Source organism: Mus caroli, unplaced genomic scaffold (genome assembly GCF_978045245.1).
Source record: "Mus caroli unplaced genomic scaffold, Mus_caroli_1 scaffold_2, whole genome shotgun sequence".
Lineage (NCBI taxonomy): Eukaryota > Metazoa > Chordata > Mammalia > Rodentia > Muridae > Mus > Mus caroli.
Genome location: NW_028227257.1, coordinates 60708162 through 60725486, shown reverse-complemented (window position 1 = coordinate 60725486; position 17325 = coordinate 60708162). Strand labels below are relative to the sequence as shown.

The following is a 17325-nucleotide window of genomic DNA, read 5'->3' as shown; positions in this document are numbered from 1 at the left end:
GGGTGTAGTGTTAGTCCGGGTATAAAAACCCTTTAGGCCAAGAGAGGAATTACTAGTAACAGTATATTTTTACAGTAACGATAATTTAAAATAGTCATTTGGCCTTGCAGCGCTATCTTACTAAAAAGTGAGACTGCCTCCGTGCGGAATGTTTTTCCTCAAGTGAATTACAACAACCCTTTTCCTCGTTAACTTCAACTGGAGCACTAAGCTCCAACAACAAAAAAATAGAACCAGAGAGAGGAATTGATTGAACTACTTCCCAGCCAATCCGCGATGGAAAAAGAGCGCGCGAGCAAGGTGCTGTCCAATCATCACTCGGAGGCGGGGCGGAGCCTTTCGCGCCTCCGCCCCTGGGTTGGCGGACCGGGGAAGGAGCGAAGATGGCGGAGTGAGGCGTGCCCCGGGCAGCTGGCCTGCGGGCCCGGGGCAGGCCTCCCGCGAGAAGCGGAGTGCTTGTGCTGGACCGTGTGAGGTGAGCTGAGAAGGCCGTCTGTCTACCGGGAGACGAGCAGCCGGTGGGGCGGCACAACCCGGGACGGGGTAGCGGCGAGCCTAACGAGGGAGCCGGCGAGGCCTGGGCCTGACGGGGCTGTGCATTCGCAGCCGCGTCCGGTCCGCTCCGTCGCCTCCGGGTACGTGGCCGCGTCCTTCCCTTACCGGCGCTCCACGCCCTTCCTTGCGCCCTTGGCTTTGGCCGCTGCGTGCTTTGCCCTGGATCTCCGAGTTGCACGTACGCGGGCAGTATCTGGAAGCCGCTGTGTGCACCTCCCTTTTATTTTTCTAAGACTATCTCTGTATTGTTTGACCCTTTACCGAAGGCGTCACCGGTTAAGGTTGACAGGCCTCTTGCAGCTCTGGGTATTTTGTGTCCCTGGCGCGTTGACCTTGAGATTTGCTTATTGTAAGAGGCTCCCTCTGGTATTTTCATTTGAGTATGTGTATTACAGATAGGCTCTTGCAGCCTTTACCTCATACTCACCCCTGCCAAACTTTTATGACCGTAGTAAGCAGCTTTGTCCTTGGACGTCCTGATAATGCCCTTATGGCGCATTAGTTTCGGCAAACGGGTCTCAGTGGAATTCACCGATGTTGATTTCTTACCCAGGATCAAGGGAAACGGCTTACGATGCTTTTCTTTTCGTTTTTTTAGAACTATAGTTCTGGAAGTAGTGCTGGAATCTCATTTGTGTAGTTGGTGAACACTGGTGACAGTGTAATACTAACAAGATATTTGTATTTGATTCTTATTTAATTTTATCTCATTATAATTGGGAGCCCCCTTACTTTTATTGGTATTCAGCTAAATTCTCGGAAAGTCTGTGCTTCTGAATTTTGGATCCGGGAGATATTTGCTTGTGGCGCTGGTGCTCGGGGTCAGAAATTTACATCTATCAAAACCTTGTTTCAGAAATAAACTGGCATATTAGTGAGAGCCAGTTCAAATGGAAATATCATAATGTGAGTGAATGTTTGTGATAGATTATATGGTTTTTGTTAGCCCTAGATTTAGCAGAGCTGATGGCATGAAACACTTGCTTAGGGGGTGAAAAAAACAAAAAACAAAGCTCCTCCCCTTTAGCACAAGTAGTTTTTCTTTTTAATAAGAAAGTCTTTTGCTTTGCACTAGAAGACAGCTCTCCAGTACTGGAGGTTTCCTGCGGAGTTAGAGTTTCTCGCCCCTCCAGAGTATACAGTGTCATGAACTCCGAGTTGCATAAAGCTTCAGAACTACTTCTCCAAGACCGTTGATATTGTTTAAACACTAATTCCACTAGAGGTGTACACAAAGTGACATCATGATTATTCCTTTAGAGTACTTATGAGAGTGAATATTTTTAGAATAGATTGTTTGGAATATCTTTGTATACTTAATACCTGTAGTATCAGTAAAGGATACGTAGATCCTTGCTTTGGTTTGAATGAGGATGCCCCCATAGACTCGTATGTTTGAATACTTGGTCCACAGTAGGTGGAACCTTTTGGAAAGAATTAGGAGGTCTAGGCTTGTTAAAGGTGTGTATCACTGGCGTCAGGCTTTGAGGGTTCAAAGACTCAGAGCCAGCCCTGCTAGGTCTCCCTTTGCCTCCTACTTGGGGTTAGAGATGTGAGTGAGTTTAACTGTTCCTGCCACCATGGGTCTCCCTCTGCCTCCTGCTTGCTGTTAGAGATGTGAGTGTACCAACTAAATGATTTTTTTTTTTTAAAGAATTACCTTGGACATAGTGTTTTATCACAGTGATAAAAAAGAAGCCCAGACACTTATCTTTATGTTCTTTTTATTTTTAGGAACCATATCACACAAGATGAAAAATTTCCTGACCTTAGGTGCTTTTATATTCAGCTCAACATTCTGAACTCAGGACTTGGCCCGTAAGTAGGAATGAGATAATCATCCCAAGTCCTGTTGTAGCAGCTGAGAGGCTCCATAGAAGCAGCACACTAAACTGTTAAGAGCAACAGAAGATGAAGATAAAAATGAGTACAAGCCAGCTGCCATGGCTCGCTTTTAACCCAGCTCCTGGGACCTGGGGAACTGAGGTGAGGATTGAGAGTTTGAAGCTAATCTGGGCTATTCTGGGTAGCAAGACATTTGTGTTAGTAAATAAAACCCACAAGACCTAGTTAACTTTGTGTGCATGCATGAGCATATGTGTTAGAGTGTGCTCTGGAGGCCGGAAGTTGATGCCAGTTGCCTTCCTCATGTGCTCCTTCACCTTATTTTTTGAGAAAGTTGTGTTACTAAATCTGGAGCTAACCAATTTTGGCTAGATTGGCAAATTAGTTAGCCCTGCCATCTGCTGCTTCCCAGCACAGGGCTTATGTGCAAGTGTTGCATGAGGCTTTTTACAGTAGGAACACCAAGCACTCTACTATGTATGGTGCATGCAAGGAGATGGCCCCCATAGACTCAGAGAGAGTGACACTATTGGAGGTGTGGCCTTATTGGAGGATGTGAGTCATTGTGGAGGCCAGCTCTGTGGTCTCTTGTGCTCCAGCGAGGTCTAGATGACAGTCTCCTGCTGCTGCCTGTGGATCCAGATATAGAACTCTCGACTTCTTCTCCAGTACCATGTCTGCCATGCTTCTTTTCATGACAATAATGGACAACCTCTGAACTATGTAATCCGGCCAACCCCAGTTAATGTTTTCCTTTATAAGAGTTGCCGTGGTCATGGTGTCTCTTCACAGCATAGAAATGCTAAGACAAGCCGGGCGTGGTGGCCCATGCCTTTAATCCCAGCATTTAGGAAGCAGAGGCAGGCGGATTTCTGAGTTCAAGGCCAGCCTGGTGTACAAAGTGAGTTCCAGGACAGCCAGGGCTACACAGACAGAGAAACCCTGTCTCAGAAAAAAAAAAAAAAAAAGAAAGAAACGCTAAGACAGTAAGCCATGTTCTCAGCTCTCACTTCAGTTCTGTTATTTTTATTTTGAGGTAGTAAGGATCAAAACCAGGACCTCAGGTGGAGAGAGGCAGGTGGATCTCTGTGAGTTGAAAGCCATTCTGCTTCATATATAGAGTTGGAGAGGACTATCCAGTGAGACACTGTCTCAAAAAACAAAGCAACCTCTCCTCAAAAAAAAAAAATCCAAAAAAATAAACCTCAGGCCCTTGCATTCGAGGCATCATCAGCCCCAGTTTTCAGTTGTTTGTTTTATATAATCTTTATATGTTTTATGCATTTGAATGTTTTGCCTGTGTGTATGTATACCGCATGTATGCCTGGTGCCCATGGAAATCAGAAGAGAGTGTTGGAACCACAGAAGGCTGTGAGATGTCATGTGGGTGCCAAGAACTGAACCTGGCTCCCTGGAATAGAAACCAGTGCTCTTAACCACTGAGGCTTCTCTCCAGGTCCTGCTGTGGGTTTTGTTGACTAGTTGGCGAGTTGTATTATGATGGAGTCTCTCTGTGTTAGCCAGCGTAGCCTTGAATTCCCAGTTCTACTTCAGCCTTTTAATTACTGCCATTAGAAGCATATGTCTACATACTCAGTTTTGATTACTAAAAATATTTGTATTTTAATTATTAAGTTGTTTTCCTTTCTTAAAGTAGTAGCAGGAGTGAAACCCAGGGTTTCATAAAATGTTGGACAGATAAACAGCATTGTATATGCTTTCTTTTTAGTTTTAAGATATATTTATTTTATTTTATTATCTTTTTTTTCTTTTTGAAACATAGTTTCACTCTGTACCCTAAGCTGTCCTGAGATCAAGGTCTCTACCTCTTTTTTTTTTTTTTTTTTTATTTATTTTATGTAAGTACACTGTAGCTGTCTTCAGACACTCCAGAAGAGGGCACCAGATCTCCTTACGGATGGTTGTGAGCCACCATGTGGTTGCTGGGATTTGAACTCTGGACCTTGGGAAGAGCAGTCGGGTGCTCTTACCCACTGAGCCATCTCTCCAGCCCAGGTCTCTACCTCTTAACACCTCTCAAGTTGCTAGGATTACATATATGATCAGTATCTGTTTGTTTGGGATTTTGTTATTGTTGTTGTTATATCTTTGAGATGGGGATTTTACTCCTTAATTATGGTTGCAACTTTATATTGATCAGGCTGGTCTTGAACAGAGATCCCCCTGCCTCTGCCTTTGTCTCCCAAGTGCTGGAATTAAAAGCATGTGCCACCGTTCCCATCCGCACCTGTCCTTTCCTAAGTGACAAGCACCTATCAGAACCAAGTTTCACGGCCTTTGTATCACTTTCCCTAGCTTTATATAACTACCCATACCCTGTGGTGCTGGGGACCAAACCGAGGACCTGGCACATGCTAGGACCACTGAGGTACATCTCCATCAAACTGTATGGTTTACAACAGATTTGTTGTCTCAGAGTTCTAAAGGTTGGTGCCCCAAATGAAGGCAGCGTTAGGGTCATCCCAATCATTTCCCAGGCCTCTGAAGCGCGTTGACTTGTAGCACATAGCTATGTTCACACTGATTTCTGTCTGTTCTCCCTACCCTGTACCTTTTGTGGGTCTGTTTTTATTCTTTAATATGTGTTCTCAAGATGTTGTCCAGAGAGTTTTTTATAAGCTACATTTATTCCTTTATGTGTGTGTGTGTTTGTATGTACTCACCTACACATATATAGAGAAGGAGGCTTCTCTTTTTCCAGTCCTAGGATTATATAGGCTTATGCCAAAACTGTTTTTTGGTTTACCTCATGTTTATGAATTTTTCCCTACATATGTGTGTGCCCTGTGTTATGATCTGTCATGTGTGTGACTGCTTGGAACTGAACTAGTGTCCTCTGACAGCATAAGTGAGCCATCTCTCTCGCCCCACAGTTTCTATTTGAAGGATAGAAAAGATTCCATTTGTTTGTGTTATAGTCTCACTACGGAAGAGTCATCCTGGCTTTCGACGCTGTAATTTTTATGCCCCAGCCTTAGTACTACAGACTAAACTGTTTGTGTGCACATGTATGTGTGTTTGTTTGTTTATTTTAAATAAAAAAACCTTGATTTTCAGGAGCCGTATGCTATGTGTATGTTTTAAATACTGATTTTACAAGTAAGTTTACATAGAGGTGCTGTCCTATTTTCCATTTGATTTGTATTTCCAGGAATTCCTATGTGGACTTCTCAATGAGGCGTCCTGGTTCTTCCATCCTGTTACTTTCCCCAATGAGATGCAGATGTCTTTCTACCGATTACCTCCATGGTTTAGGATGCAAAGACTGCCTTTCTTTTACTTCACGTCAGACTCAACACAGGAAAGCCGGGAGGATGCAGCCGTCCTGTTGACTTCAGGAAGAAAATAAACAATGGACTTGGGTCTTCTGCAGCTTTTTAGTTAGAAAGACAGTGTTTGCAAGTAGAAGGAAGATGTTGAATTTGAAACAAGTACTTAGGTTCTGTGGCGTGTGTTTTCTTTTTAAAAGATCCAAACAAGAAGACTGAACAAAATACCAAGTGTGGGTGACTTCAGGTTTTTTTTTAATGTCTTCCAATTTTAACACTATTATAAGCACAGTTGACCGCAGTAAGTTCCAAATATTTAATATAATTTGAAGTGAAAGAAATGTTATCTAAATTCTGGCTCACTCTTTGACAGATTTCCTGGACAAAAACAAGATACGATAAAAGCAGAAACCAAGGGTTGGTTTTGTATGGGAGTGAAACCATTACAGTTTTATGTGTATAAATCTACATTTTTAAACAAGATTTTTCTCTTGGAGAAGAAACCTGTTGTTTATAAGAAGGCTTTGGACAGTTTAATAGTCTTAAATGTTCTGCTTTGCTGTTCTAGTCCTTCTCAGGAAGGCCCAGCTGGGCCTGTGGCTAGTTCAGAATGGGAGGAAACATAGGCTGGGACAATGCTCACCCTGAACTGCCAGCATGTGGGAGACCAAGGCAGGAAGAGCAGATGTTCAGGGCCAGCTTGGACATCATGATGAGACTCAAAACCAGCAGGAAAAAAAAACAGAGTCCAGTAACACCCTCTTTTATATTCCTTTTGTGGAATCATATGTAGGATGTGAGACTGGGTTGGAAGGGAACTGGCATATGTGGTCTTGAGTTAAGGTGATGTGGTGGACCCTGGTGTGTAACTGGCCTTCACCTTTGGACATAGAGGAATGAAGGAAAAACTAAGGCTTGGCGTATAAATCCTTTCTTCTAAGAAATAGAAGCAAAGCTGTCTAATGCAGCATTGTCTGACTTTCCAACATTTTTACATTATGTAGTTGCATTTTTTATAAAAATATAAATAAGTTCCTTCAACCCAAAATAGGTACTTGGACAGGTTTTTTTTTTTTTTTTTTTCTGGGTGATAATGTAATGTTATGCTGAAAATCTGGGACTCAGGTAAATTTTCCCAGTTTGAATTGAGCTATGTTACCAGAGAATGGGCCTCAGAAGCAATGTTCCCAGTCCTGTGATTGGTTCACTATAATCTCAAAAGAAATTTGGAATATGAATCAAATTTCAAATAAGAAAAGCAGATCCGATAAGAAGTGTGGATCTAGTTGCTAGTCACTGTAGATTTAAAGGAAATTCAGGGCCTGGGGTGGGGGGGGATAACTCGAGAAAATTAATTCCAGTCAGGGGTGACATGCTCTTTCTTCCTTTAGTAGTTATGTTAGAAGGAACTATTGTGGAGATGTCTCTTTCTTCCCAGTCAATGGAAGTTTATTATATGGATGCCAGGCTTTTACATGAGAGGGTACCATTGTTTGCAAAGGTTGCCGGTAGAGAAGGAGTTTTAAGCTTGTTAGATGAGAGAGAAACAGATGCTGTTAGAGCTGACTTCTGGAACGGGTTCTCAGTGCTGCAGGTGCTGTGAATTTGAGTCATAAAAATGTTCAAAATTAGAAAATGTTGAACATACATGGTTAGTCAGATTGGGCAACAAAATTGAATTTATGCTAAAAGCTTTTTTCATGAATATTTATTATAAATAACCTATTAATGAGAGCAAATAATAATAAAATACTAGAGAAATAACATGTTTAAGGTAACCTAAATTGCTGGGCTTGGTTGCTCACACCTGTAACCACATTTTGACGACTGAGGCAGGAGGATAGGCCACAAAGATCAAGGCCAGCCTGAAAGACAGACACTGTCTCAAAATGAAACAAAAATATAACCCACATTTTTCAAGGGCCCCAGCCACTTATATTTTTATTTAGAAGACAAAGCCAGCTGGTGGTTGAGAGCACTTCCTAGATGCTGAGCTGTCCTGCACCTTGCCCTTGGGCAGGCAGGGGCTGTCACTGCTAGGGAAGTGTCCCCCATTTGCTCCAGGTGCTTCAGGTGAGTGCACTTTGTCTGAGACGCTCGCTCCTGCATCCTGCATCATTAACACCAAATGGTGTTCACAGCATGGGTGGATCCCAGCTCTAATTGCCTGGTGTGTGTGTGTGTGTGGCACTTTTCCATTTATAGTCTTACTTGGGGTTTCTTCTTAATAGCAGCAAAGACTACCATTTTAGAGTTGTGCCTCCATCTATAGCTGTGCCTCCTCCCTTCTCCATGTAAGCTGGCAGTTTTTCTTTTGAAGTTTCTAAACAAAAACGGGATATGTGCAATATATATAAATATATATATATAATGTATATTTTAATACTTGTGGACAAGTGTTACAAGTTGTTTAAGAACAACAAAATCACCAATGTCTTCCATTTTGAGATGTGTATAGTTTTTGTAAGCAGTACTGCTTGATAGCATATTGTAGTGCCATGTTAGGGGTTAGTGCATGAATTTAGTATAATTTTAAACTTCAAGATGAAATATTGATAATAACCAGTAGTGTAAAAAGTGGAAAATCCTAGACCTTTCCTTTTTTGTGTGTATGAATATTTGACAGTCTCCCTGGGGATAGGAGAAAAAGGCCAAAACAACTAATGTCTGAACAGAAGTGTGGGTTCACACTGAGAGACACTGTGCTTGGGGGAATGTTAGGCCTTTCAGAGGGGAGCTAGAATAGCTACCTTTGTAGCTCCTCAGTCCTCACAGCAAGGCCTGGGTTGAGGCTTCCCTTGCTCTCTTAGTTTGAAGCTAGATTGGTCCTGTATTGATTTGGCATTGTATGTTTTGGGTTCACTTTTCCTCTTTTGTGTCCAGAAAATAATTTTCTGTTTTGCATGTCTGAGATGCTGTGCTGATTGCTTTGGAATGTTTACTCTGTGGCCATTTCCTTTCCTGCTTGCAGCATGTGTGCTAACTGCAAAGCCTTGTCAGCAGTTTGGAGTATCCTGTACTTTAGGCTTTGCCCCATCCCACATCTGACTTGGGTGTTGAGTCCAGTCTCTCTCATGAGAACTGATAGCTCAGTGGGGCCCATGTAGGTTGACAAGAAGTATGTTGGCCTCTCCTTTGGTAATTGTTGAGAGCTTTCACGTTTTTTCTACTTTCCTTATGGAAATAAAGTAGTTGCTTTGTTCTGAAAAATAAAGTTTTCTATAAAATGGAATTCCTACCTCTAAAAGCTGCCTAGGAAACTTGGAAGTAGTCATTTTCTGAAGAGTTGTAGGGTTTTGTGGGTTTTTTTATTTGTTTGTTCCTTTTAAATAATTTTTAGAAATAGAGTCCTGCGGGGTATGGTGGTGAATGCCTGTACACTCCCAGCCTTGGGAAGTTGAGGCAGTAAGATCAGGAGTTCAAGGTCACTCTCAGCTACGTAGTGAGTTGGAGGTCAGCCTGGGATACACGAGACCCTGTCTCGGAAAACCAAAAGAAAAGAAAGAAAAGTGTATGTAGGATTTCTTAACATGTATTACATTAGTATGATAGGAAATGTAAAACTTCCCTGTAGAAACTAGGTCTGAGTCTAGTATTAGATATGCAGGGTCCCAGGAAGAGGCTCCCTTCACTCAAGAAGATGGTCAGCACCTGGGAGAATCTGCTTCAGAAAACACTTAAGAAACGAAGGGGAAAGACTTGAAAAAAGTAAGACTTATAAAGTAGCACAGTATAGGAAAGGACATTTCCTGTTGCAAATCACAAAAGCCATAAGTGAACTAATAATAATGTTAAAGAGGTGGGATTCTGTAGCAATAATAGGTATGGATGGACGGTAAATTGTGCTCACAAAGCTGTGTGGTTGAGTGGTTACTGGTTGAGTTTGTGGGGCCCTGCAGTTTATTATAGAGTTCCACAAAAGGAAAAACACATCCTAGTTAAAAGGCATTTAAACTATGAATGTATATGAATATATTTGCGTGAAAAAAATATCAACTTTCATATATGTGTTAAAGATCCTATTTTGTTTCCCCAGAGTTTACAGCTGTTGAATCTTTCTAGGTACTTAATCTGGAATCCCAGTGAAGCCAACATGTAGGGGTCTTGCTTAAATTGTTTGTATTAATAGTCATTTACTATATAGAATGATCTATGCTTTATTCAAATAATATAACCTTTGTGCATTGGGCTCCTGGCTACTGTTTCAAAGGGAAAAGTTTGTTTTTGTGTGTGATTAGTGTGTCTTTGGGATAGGGGGAGCCTCAAGAACTTACTGGTATTTCCTTGTACTTAGACTCAAGGAAGTTAGGACTAAAAGTGAACAAAATGACTGGCAGTGCCCAGGCAGGGAGTTATCTGAATATCTGGTAAGTGAATGTGATAAGCTTGTGGCCAGTGTTCGCATCCTTATATCAAAGAGAACCCAGCAGACTCATTCCTTTCTTATCTGAGATGTAAAATGGAACTAGGGCCACTCCTCATTTCCTTTACCTCATGGCATTGTGGCCAGTTAGCACCTTCAACATCCCTGAAAAGATCTGGGTCTCTGTTCCTTTGTTTTCCCTGGGAAGAAAAGTCAAAAAGTAGTTTTGTAGATCTAAGACTCTTATTTTATTATAAGCCTAAGGGTAGGGAAAAGGCTACATTGAGTGTAGTTTCTCTTTAGATGTCCTAAACTATCCATGTTAGCTTTTGGGACAACCAAGCAATATTTAGAACAATTGCATGATCATGAAGACATAGCTAATTCAGTTACAGCAGAGATTACCCTTAACAGCCAAGTTTATGGTTCTAAATGAAAAAAGTATGCTACAAGATTTTGTGGTCTCAAAATATGTGATTAATTAGTATTCAGTCTTACTGTAGTCTCTTGTTTACTCTATGTACCTGTGATATGCAAAATATGAAAAAGACCCCCTAGCCTTCAGGTTTACATTCTCATGGTGCTGTAGGTGCAAGCATACTGTCTCTAGTTTATTCAGAACATTGCTTGGCTACTAATTATACCATTTTGGAAGAACCCCTTGGCCAAGAGTTTTAAAATGCAGAGGGCTATGTTGAATTTCAGGGCATTACTGCTTGTGTTTACACTGATTTAGCTCTGCTCCTCAACTCTCCCCAGGGAGCTGCTCATTAATACAAACCAGGAAAGAAACCATTCTGCCCAAGTACCCTCACCACCCTCCAGCTCTCAGTAAGTGGCCAAGAAAACTTGCTCCATAAAGACTATCACCTCAGTTCCTTTTTCCCAGGGCTTTACACTTATTCATTATCTTCCAAGGGCCAGGATTTCTAGCTAAGCCTTTTAGAACCAAACAGAAGTCTTAAATTTAGCTTTTTCCTGTATGACTTGTTTGTTTTGAAGCAGCATTATAGTAGATAAGGGAGTACCTGACTGCATCTCCGAGGAATTTGACTGACATATTCAGTTGAACTTTGCATGTATCATTGCTTTTTCCCAGGATTCTGAAACAGAGGTTTTGCATGTGTGTTCAAGCCAGGCCTGATTGGAAGTGTAAGCAATAGTGGCAGGCCCATAGCTGATTCTAGAATGCTAACATTCTAATGCATGGTTGAAAATTTTCATTGTTAGGTAGTTATTAGTAATTTTATATATGCATTTATCATTAATGAAGCAATAGATACTTAAACCAATAGCTTGGTTTTATTATTTTTATTTTTTAATTAAAGATTGTCTTACTTCCATTGAAATTGGAAGTACAAGATAAACAAGGGGCAACCACAAGACATTCAAACTGTTAGGAATACAGCAAGCAGTGCTTACTCTGTTTCCTAGCTCTATTTATTCCCAAGCATGTTTGCAAATAAAAGATAAACTAAGCATGTTGAATAAGCTGCTGTTATCAGGGTAGTGCAGGATTTCAGAAGAGTAGGGAAATAAGCCAAGTAGAGTCATCTTCCTTCAGAAATAACAATGTTCAGTGTTAAATAACTAGCTCTGGGGCTTGTCTGATTAGGTTTTTGTAGACTAAGTTTGAGGTTTCTTCAAACTACAGATTGAGCCAGATTCATGGTCTATCGTCCCTGAACAGGCAGGAAGTAGCCTGAGTGTCATAAATGGGCGCCACCATCAGTGTGCACTTCAGTAATGAAGGAGGCTTCTGTTTCAGAAGGTGCTGGCTGAGGACCCTGCAAGGCCCTGCAGCAAGGTTGTTTTGTAGGATACAGAAGTTGGGACTCAGGCTGTGCTGTGGCTCTGTTTACAACTGCAGAGCTGGAGTTGTTCTTCAGATGAGTCGGTCAAAATGTGTAACTTGCCTGAAACTTGATTCCTGAGGGACAGGAAAAAAATTTCTTCTTCCAAAAAAATATATTTATTTGGATGAATGAATATTGGTTTGTTATAATAGTGAAAGGAACAGAAGTGTAATCTACTGGCAGAACATTTACCTGAGAAAATGGGTTTAATTGCCAGCACTACCAAAAAAAGCCTCATGGTGGTAGCATAAGAATTTCTTGACTTTGAAATGCAAGTTACAAAATGATTTTGACAAATGAGAAGTATTTATAATGTCTGAAAGACTTAAATAGATTTCAAATAAAACTGTTTCACTGGATTCAGTCCAGTTTACCTGTTATGTGATGGAAAAATAGTTTCAAATTTAACTTTCACTGTGGTCCTTTGCTATGGATGTCAACTGGAATAGTGACTTCTAACCTTCAGAACTGAACTAAAGTTGTCAGTGTGATGGTTGCTTTCCACTGAAACACAGGAATCGAGGTATGTGTTGTATCCCAAATAGAAGTGTTCTTTGCCACTTACTAATAAAGATGTAAGGTCAGAGTTCTTCCTTCTAGCATTCTCTTCCTAATAATCACTAAAGTCAGAATATCAAAAGGCATGGCTTGATGTGTATTTGGTAGACTCAGGCTTTATAAGATACCTTTAAAGGGGCTGGAGAGATGGCTCAGTGGTTAAGAGCACTGGCTGCTCTTCCGAAGGCCCTGAGTTCAAATCCCAGCAACCAGATGGTGGCTCACAACCACCCATAATGAGATCTGACGCCCTCTTCTGGTGTGTCTGAAGACAGCACAGTGTACTTATTTTATTTATAATAATAAATAAATCTTTGGGCCAAAGGGAGCAGGGACTGAACGAGTGGAGCCAGCCAGAACAAGTGGGGTTGACCAGAGCAAGCAGAGGACCTAAAATTCAATTCCCAACAACCACATGAAGGCTCACAACCATCTGTTCAGCTACAGTGTACTCATATGTATAAAATAAATCTTAAAAAAAAAAGGCAGAATACAGTTAGGATTGATGGTGATTTTCCAAGCATTTTCAACATCTTTGGGAATGGTATGCTGTATCCTTAATTTAAATGTTCTTTTGTGCTTGGATCATAGCTCTTGGAGAACACTTGGACTCAGGCCAGTCCTCAACACTGACACCCTATCCCAAAGATCAGACAAGAATTGTGCCAGTGTTACCAGTCGGTCTATAAACAACATTACTAGTCTGAGCCTAAGCATCCCTGTAATGAAAAAGATTACGAGTGGTAATCAACTTGAGAGTGGTGCATTTTCTGCCCTTCAAGCATAGGTGTCACTGTTCGCTTGCCCTTCCTTGTATCTTGTGTTGCGCCACCAGTGTATGAGGTGATGTTAAAGAGCGCCAGTGAATGTTTGAAGCACTATAAAAGGCAGCTTCTTAATCTATGCATCTTTGGGAGTTTTGAAGAAATTTGACTTCTTGGGAAAGGAACTGTTTTTTGAGAGTCTGAAACTGCACCTGTATGTATATATTTTTAGCAATAAAGCATGAGCAGAGAATGCACTGAAACTTCATTGTGTTGTTACTTTGAAATGGTTACTTTTAGATAATGTAAGGTACAATGGGAAAAGAAGGCTTTCCATGTTAGCTTTCTGTTTTCTGTCTAGTGTTGGGCTGGAGGTGGGGTTTAGACAAGGTCACTTTGGCCTTGAACTCAGAGATCCCCCTGCCTCTCTGCCTTGTGAGTGCTAGGAGTAAAGCTGTATATCACCACCTCAGTTTTTATTTTTTCTGGGTCTCTTAATACTTAGTTGTGGTTGGTTTTGGTCCATATTGCCCAATGGTAACATAACCATCTTAAGAGAAGGAACATCACATTTTAACTTAACCATGTACATTTCCCTTTTATGCTTCATCTGAGCAAGTCCTTGGTTTCTGGTTAAGATTCTAAAAAGAATCATGATAAAGCTCATCCACCAAGTTTTTCCCATGAGCAATTTCCAAGTTTGTTTTAGTCTTCACCTAAAGACGTGATTCAACATACATGTGTTACTCTTGGTTTGAAGAGCTGGGTCGTGGTCCCACAGGTGTTCCCATGACTGATCTTCACTGTCATGGTGAAGTTCCAGAGCCTTTGGCGTAAGCCAGTGACAGCAGCACACCAACCCTTGTCCCACTGTCCTCCAGCATCCTCATTTCTGCTCCTGAAGCCCCCACCCCCACCCCCAGGTACTGGAGTTTGCTTGGACCGTTCTGCTTGTCTTTTTGTACTTAGGCCTGCACATTTATTCCATGTTTCTGGTACTGGAGTTTGTACAGGAAGAGTAACACTAAAGCCAAGAGCCAAAGTAATTTTGAATATATACTAGTTTGGATACCTAATAAGGTTTAACAGTATTTTTTTTCCCCAAGACAGGATTTCTGTGTAGCCCTAGCTGTCCTGGAACTCACTCTGTAGACCAGGCTGGCCTCAAACTCAGAAAACTGCCTGCCTCTGCATCCCAAGTGCTGGGGTTAAAGGCGTGTGCCACCACTGCCCAGCTTAACAGTATCTTAAGAAAATAAAAAAATATTGGACCATAAAATAGCAGATACAGATATCTGTTGCTAAGCCTGACCTGGGTTTGATCTTCAAGAACCTCACTGTAGGAAAGAAAGGACTTCACACAAAGACATAGAATATATGTAAACAGATTCCAAAGTGGATATAGTGGTGCCTATCTGTACTCCTAGCACTTGAGAGGTGGAGAGTGAGGGATCAGGTCAGAGTCTTGACTTTGTAACTGGTTTGAAGCTAGCCTAGGATACAGACTCTAGTCTAAAAATAGATTCCTATATCTAACAGAAAGGTGTCCCTCTACTCCCAGGCAAAGAACGATTTTAGAAATTTCAAGATAGGCTGTTGTCAAATAAAGAGAAACAGGCTACTGGCTTTTATTACACGGCTCCTGAAGGACTTGAGGATTTACAGCACTGAGATAAGCAACATTTGCTAGTAAATCCCACACAGGCACCAGTCTAGGAACTGTAACGTGTACCTTCCTCATACCTTGACACAGCAGACACCTATTATATGTTTGGCTTTCTGTGATTGAATATTTTGTTAGAACATCGGCATATTTATGGTGTATGGGGGAGGGGTTGGCCTTAAAATTCTTTACAGGATCAAGTAGAATCATAAAATGCATCATGGCATTCTTTTATAAGCAAAGCATATTCTGAAAACAATGTATCTTTTATCTAAGTTTTTATTAGCATATATATAATGGATTTTATGTCCTCTCATACACATATATACATGCATACTGTACTTGGATTATATTCACATCCCCTTCCCCTCCCCCCCCCATTCCAAAAAGTTACTTTTCCCAGAGCTTCACTCTTGCTTTCTTGACTTGTGTGTATGACCCAGTGAGCTTCCTTAGGGCTATTTACAGGAGCGTAGGCACCTTACCAGAAGAAAATGTCTTTCTGACCCATCGACCATCAATTGTACATACCCTCAGAGAATGAAAGGACCCTCCCTCATCACTCCTACCCCTCTGTGACACCATGGGAACAGTGCCTCCCCCAGCCTTGGGCGGGCTGAATCAGACCTTGTCACAGTGGGCTAGCCCACCTAGAGTGGAGTCTAAGGTCCTGCCACATCTGCAGCTTCCTGCAAGAAGCTCCTGAGCAGCTGAGCTTGTCCTCCTGAGGAGATCCTGGCAATGTGACAAGATCATGGCACAGTGGGGGATGGGTTTCCCCCCTTTTAAATTCAGGCCCTAGAATTAAAACATTGAGCCTTGATCATTATTTCTCTCACTGGCCTTCCCATCCATCCCTTTCAGGAACGCAGTAACCCGTGGCCCTGGTGGCTACAGAGAATGTCTTTAAGTGTATGTGGACAGATGTAAATGTAACAAGGTCAATCACTTGACAAAATCTCATGTGTATCGTGATACAATTAAGAGACTTAAATATGAGACGTAAGGCTCCTTTAGCTAACATGAGATAGATCTCACTTTAGTCCAGGCTTGCTTTCTGCCTCAACCTCAAATGTGTTAGTATTTACAGGCATCCATGGCAATAGCTAGATTTCAATGAGCATTTACTGTAATGCTAAGCACCTTGTTTATTACATTAGATCTTTTACTTGAGTACTTATGGTTTATTTTCTTCTAAGTAAGATATAAAAATGACATGAAACATTGAGTTGTTTTTGATTAACAAAAACCAACAGAAGGAACACAGACAACAAGGAATATAGTAGTCTTCACTAGTAAGAGCTCTGCTGTGCGCATCACAAACATGGTGTTCCTCCCATCATAATGACTCAGTTCTTGCAGGAACATGACTTGGGAGTTTTATCTGTTACAAATAATGTGACTATAAGCCTTTTTTGCAAACATTGGTGCACATCTGCTACTTATCTTTAGCACAGGTGCCTAGGGGTTGAGTTGCTGACCTGCGGTAGACATTTTATGTCTTTAGTTTCCATATGCAATGGCAGACCAGCCTCTAGTTGTACCAAGGTGTTACTTGTACAAGTAGTTTACAGGGTTCTTCCTTATCTTTACATCATAAGTTTTAACTTTCACCAGTTTGGATTTTCGAGACAGGGTTTCTCTGTGTAGCCCTAGCTGTCCTGGAACTCACTCTGTAGACCAGGCTGGCCTAGAACTCAGAAATCCGCCTGCCTCTGCCTCCTAAGTGCTGGGATTAAAGACGTGTGCCACCACACCTGGCTTATTATTTTTTTTAAAGGGAAATGTTTGCCTCAAAATACTTACTTGACATACACATAAATATCTTAACACACACACATGCTGCCCAGCTTATCCGAGTCAGGCTCAAGGACTTAACTTTCTATAGAAAGTCTCATAAAAAATGGCAAATCCAGAAGTTAAGAAAAACAGTTATTAGATGAGAAATGTAGCTAAGTAGTAGAGCCTTTTTTTTTTAAAGATTTATTTATTTATTATATGTAAGTACACTGTAGCTGTCTTCAGACACTCCAGAAGAGGGAGTCAGATCTCATTACAGATGGTTGTGAGCCATCATGTAGTTGCTGGAATTTGAACTTCAGACCTTTGGAAGAGCAGTTGGGTGCTCTTACCCACTGAGCCTTCTCACCAGCCCTAAGTAGTAGAACCTTAACCCACAACATACACACAGTGACATAACAATTTTTAATTTTTTTTCCCCAAAGCTGAGAATCAAACCCAGGGACTTGTGCTTGCTAGGCAAGCACTCTACCACTGAGCTAAATCCCCAAACCCCAGTTTTTAAACTTTGATAAAGGAAGTATGTTGTTAATGTTAAGGTAAATATGTGTTTTAAAAATTCACAGTTGGAGCCGGGCGTGGTGGCGCACGCCTTTAATCCCAGCACTCGGGAGGCAGAGGCAGGTGGATT

General features: G+C 41.4%; 1 long non-coding RNA gene across 1 annotated transcript; it reads left to right on the top strand.

Moving 5' to 3' along the window:
- Window positions 1–345: 345 nt before the first annotated feature.
- LOC110285980 (uncharacterized) lies at window positions 346–13494 on the top strand. Its single transcript, XR_002377099.3, has 3 exons — window positions 346–475; window positions 2290–2541; window positions 5573–13494. It is a non-coding gene; the product is annotated as an uncharacterized LOC110285980 (long non-coding RNA).
- Window positions 13495–17325: the final 3831 nt, after the last annotated feature.